This window comes from Piliocolobus tephrosceles, chromosome 19 (genome assembly GCF_002776525.5).
Source record: "Piliocolobus tephrosceles isolate RC106 chromosome 19, ASM277652v3, whole genome shotgun sequence".
Classification (NCBI taxonomy): domain Eukaryota; kingdom Metazoa; phylum Chordata; class Mammalia; order Primates; family Cercopithecidae; genus Piliocolobus; species Piliocolobus tephrosceles.
The window spans coordinates 35740620-35746210 of record NC_045452.1 but is presented as its reverse complement, the minus strand read 5'-3'; positions in this window follow the sequence as shown (position 1 = coordinate 35746210).

The following is a 5591-nucleotide window of genomic DNA, read 5'->3' as shown; positions in this document are numbered from 1 at the left end:
CACACCACACACCCACATCACACACCACACACAATCACACACCACAGATCACACACACACCACACACACCACACCCCACACACCATACACAACACACCAGCTGACTGCACCAACTACCCCAGCCTTGACTGACAGAGCCCACAAACACACATCACCCACCTAACACACACACCACACACACCCACATTCCCCACACACACCCCACACATACTCCAACACACATACACCCCCACATATGCAGCCCACACACCCCCACACGCCACACAAACCACACACGCCCACACATATCCCCCCACACACCTTCCACACACACACATACCCCATACCCTCTACATATACATACACACCACAAACATCCCCCAACATACACATACCACACACACACAATCCACCTCATACAGCCACACACACCAAGCATAGCACACCCATATCTCCCCCTACACACAAAATACACACATCCCAATCCCCCATAGTCCCACATATACAGACACACCACAGTCACACACATCACATGACACCCACCTCTCCGACCATATATACACACACACCACACACATTCCCTCACACTCACACCATAAACATGCCCCAAACTCATACACACCAGACACCCCAAAAAACACCCACATACACATACACCACACACAAAATACATCCCGACCCCCCAACCCCCCCAACATACACACACCCACACCCACACCATACACACACACAGCCAGGCCATATGTGCCTGTGACATGTAAAAGGAAAAAGCAAAAGTGAGTGGAATAAACAAGGGAGGGCCAAGCTGAGGTGGCCAAACTCACACCCTTGACTCTGTATGGCAGGAAGTAAAGCCGCCTGCTGCGACACCCACCTGCTGGGGAAGAGCAGAGCAGGGAGGCCGTGAGGGTCACACCCGAGGTCTGCCTCCACCACTGTGGAAATGAGTGGGAGATAAGTAAGGACATAGAGGAGGATCCCAGGGTGCCGGAAACCAGGAGAAATGACGAGAGTCCGTGCACACAGGAAAGCTTCTTCCCAAACCTCACTAAGCAGCCCCAGCTGTAGGAACAGAGAAGGCGGATGGCTGGGCTGGTCCAAGGTTGAAAGCATCAGGAAATATGATGGACACTGGGGCTGGGTGAGCTAGTGGGAGGGGAGGCCATGGAGGCAATGGTGTCAGCAGGAGGAAGGAGGAGGAGCAGGAGGTCTTGCGGTTTAGAGGGAACAATGGTAGGAAAAGGAGGCAGGGAGGAGAGGAGGTACTGCCTGAGTGCGAGTGCTACAGCAGTGTTTACCAGACAGTCCACCTGATGACCATGTGCAGGGTCTCGCCCAAGGCAGACTACTGCCACAGTGAAAGGCACAGCAAATCTTGGGAGCTGAGAAAGGCATGTGACCTTGAAATTAGATTGTTGAATGAATCACCCCTAAACATGTTCAAGTCATTCAAGATAGCGGGAAATGGGGAGGGGGACACCAACAAGCCAGTACTCAGTGAACAAGGGAAATACCTGGGTGGTCAGAAAAGTGCAGTGATGAGAAAGGCTGGATGTGAAGAGAGCCAACTGGTTGCTTGAATTTTCAAGGAGGAAAAATTTTTGTATGAGATTGGAAGAGAAACAGCCTTCAAAAGAGCATTCTGGGACATTTCATTAAAAATAAAAATGGGCAGCTAGAAGAAACACATCCCATAAGAACTGGAATAAGACAGAGATATCCACTCTTACCGCACCTATTCAACACAGAATTGAAGGCCAGGTGTGGTGGCTCGCACTCGTAGTCCCAGCACTTTTGGAAGAGCCAAGGAAGGCAGATCACTTGAGCTCAAGAGTTCGAGACCAGCCTGCACAACATGGTGAAACCCTGTCTCTACAAAAAATACAGAAATTAGTCAGGTGTGATGGCACACACCTGTAGTCCCAGCTACTCAGGATGCTCAGGCAGGAGAATCGCTTGAGATCAGGAGGTCGAGGCTGCAGTGAGTCGTGGTCATGCCACTGCACCACAGCTTGGGTAAAAGAGTGAGACCCTGTCTCAAAAAAAAAAAAAAAAAAAGGTTCAAGCTGAGAGCCAAATCAAGAACACAATCCTATTTACAGCAGCCACACACACACACACACACACACACACACACAAAACCTAGGAATACATCTAACCAAGGAGGTGAAAGATCTCTTCAAGAAGAACTATGAAACACTGCTGAAAGAAGTATCATAGATGGCACAACTGGAAAAACATTCCATGTTCATGGACTGGAAGAATCAATATCATGAAAATGTCCATACTGCCCAAAGCAATCTACAGATTTAATGCTATTGCTATTAAATTGCCAACATCATTTTTCATAGAATTAGAATAAACTCTTCTAAAATTCTTATAGAACCAAAAAAGAGCCCAAATAGCCAAAGCAACCCTAAGAAAAAAGAACAAAGCCAGAGCCATCACATTGCCCATCTTCAAACTATACTACCAGGCTACACTAACTAAAACAGCATGACGTTGGTACAAAAATAAACACATAGACCAACGAAACAGAATACAGAACCCAGAAATTAAAGCTGCACACCTACAGCCAATTGATCTTTGACAAAATTGACAAAAATAAGCAATGAGGAAAGGACTCCCTGTTCAATAAATGGTGCTGGGAAAAATGGCTAACCATATGCATACAAATGAAACCGGACCCCTACCTCTAACCACAGATAAAAATTAACTCAAGATGGACTAAGGACTTAAATGTAAGACCTCAAACTATAAAAGTCCTAGAACAAAATCTAGGAAATAGTCTTCTGGACATCGAGCTAGGCAAAGAATTTGACTAAGTCCTCAAAAGCAATTGCAACAAAACCAAAAATTGACAGTTGGGACCCAATTAAACTAAAGAACTTCTCCATACCAAAAAAACTATCAACAGGGTAAACAGACAACCTACAGAATGGGAGAAAATATTCACAAACTATGGATCCAACAAAAGTCTAATATCCAGAATCTATAGGGAAGTTAAGTTAAACAAATCAACAAGAAAAAAACACATAACCTCATAAAAGTGGGCACAGAGCAAGAACAGACACTTCTTAAAAGAAGACATATAAGCAGCCAACAAAACAATAAAAAAATGCCCAACATCACTAGTCACCAGGGAAATGCAAATCAAAACCACAATGAGATACCATCTCACAACAGTCAGAATGGCTCTTATTAGAAAGTCAAAAAACAACATGTTGGCAAAACTATGGAAAAAAAGGAACTCTTATACACTGTTGGTGGGAATGTAAATTAATTCAGCACCTATGGAAAGCAGTTTGGAGATTTCTCAAAGAACTAAAAATAGACCTAGCATTCAACCCAGCAATCCCATTACTTGGTAAACAGCCAAAGGAAAATAAAATTGTTCTACCAAAAAGACACCTGCCCTTATATGTTTATCACAACACTGCTCACAATAGCAAAGATAAGTGGTGATTCATGCCTGAAACCCCAGCACTTTGGGAGGCTGGGGTGAATGGATCACTTGAGTCCAGGAGTTCAAGACTAGCCTGGACAAGAAAGTGAGACCGCTATCGCTACCAAAAAAAAAAAAATTTAAATTAGCCAGGTGTTATGTCACATGCCTGTAATCCCAGGTACCCAGGTACTTGGGAGGCTGAGGGAGAAGAACTGCTTGAGCCCAGGAGTTTCAGACTGCAGTGAGATAAGACAGCACCACTGCATTCCAGTGTGGATGGAACAGCCAGACCCTGTCTCAAAAAACAAAACTAAACAAAACAAAAATAGCAAAGGCATAGAATCAACCGAGGTGTCCATCAACAGTGGATTGGATAAAGAAAATGTGGTACATATAAGTCATGGAATACTATGCAGGCAGAAAAAAAAGAACACCACCATGTCCTTTGTAGCAACATTTATTCCAAATGAACTAATCCAGAAGTAGAAAACCAAATATTGCATGTTCTCACTTGTAAGTGGGAGTTAAACCCTTGGTATACATGGACATAAAGATGGGAACAAAAGACACTGAAGACTCCAAAAGGAGAGAGGGAGGGAGAGGAACAAGGACTGAAAAACCCATTGAACACTATGTTTACTATCTGAGTGACAGATTCAATAGAACCCCAAACCTCGGCATCACGCAATATACTCTTGTAACAAACCTGCACATGTACCCCCTGAATTTAAAATTTAAATTTAAATTTTTTTAAAAATGAGCAACTAGGAAAAAAATAACCCCTATCTCTGGGTCTAAGGTACTAACTGCTGAAAATTAGTGACCTTCGATCACGAAAGTGGCAGTGAAAGTGTAGTTCTCCAGAGAGAGGCAAGCTATACCAAAGGCAGGGGGAGGCCAGGAAGAAAAGAGGCTGATTTATAGCAGGAGAAAGGAGGTCCTGGGGCTCCAGAGGACTCAAGGGTGGGCGTTAGTGAAGCGGGGGAGGTGAAAAGAGGAGAGAACAGTGCCTTGGAGATGAGAGTGAGAGGGAACAAGCCATGAGCATGCTGGAAGGCAGCCAAAGATCCCAGTGGGAAGGCCTCTCTCAGGCTGGTGTATGCTGAGTTCCCGAGTCAGGATAGAGGCTAAACACGCGGCTTTGCTCAGTGGCCAAATGGAAGACTGCCAAGAAAGTCAGTGAATGGCTCAGAAGGCAATTCTCCTCATTTCCCACTGAAATCAGCAAGAACTCACCAGGACCCAAAGGCACAAAGCTCCAGGGACTGGAAACAGAGAGGCTAGAAGTGACCCAGCTTGGAAGCTGAAGGGGGACTTTAGCTGGCCCATAAATATGGACCTTGTACAGACCACAGAAACTAAACAGGCAATGGATTAGTATCCAGAACACACAACTACAGCACATCACTAAGAAAAATGCAGCCCAACAGGAAAGTGGGCACAAGACACAGACGGGCGACTCAAAGGAAAAACTGGAATGGTACCAACATGTGAAGAGTCTCAACCTCACTGGCAATCTAAATCTGAAGGAAGGGAGAGAAGGACAAAGACACACAGATGATAGGCAGATGATAAAAATACTCTTTAGGGCCAGGTGCAGTGGCTCACGCCGTAATCCCACCACTCTGGGAGGCCAAGGTAGGTGGATCACTTGAGCTTAGGAGTTTGAGACAAGCCTGGGCAACAAGGTGAGACCCTGTCTCTACAAAAAATACAAAAAAAAAGGCCAAGCACGGTGGTTCACGCCTGTAATCCCAGCATTTTGGGAGGCTGAGGCGGGTGGATCACGAGGTCAGGAGACCAAGACCATCCTGGCTAACATAATGAAACCCCATCTCTACTAAAAATACAAAAAATTAGCTGGGCATGGTGGCGGGCGCCTGTAGTCCCAGCTACTCAGGAGGCTGAGGCAGGAGAATGGCGGGAACCCAGGAGGCGGAGCTTGCAGTGAGCCGAGATCATGACACTGCACTCCAGCCTGGGCGACAGAGCGAGACTGCATCTCAAAAAAAAAAAAAAAAAATTAGCTGGGCATGGTGGCATGCTGAGTAGCTGGGACCCCAGTTACTCAGGAGGCTCAGATAGGAGGATCACTTGAGCCCCAGAGGTTGGGGCTACAGTGAGCCATGATTGCACCACTGCACTCCAGCCTGGGTGACACAGC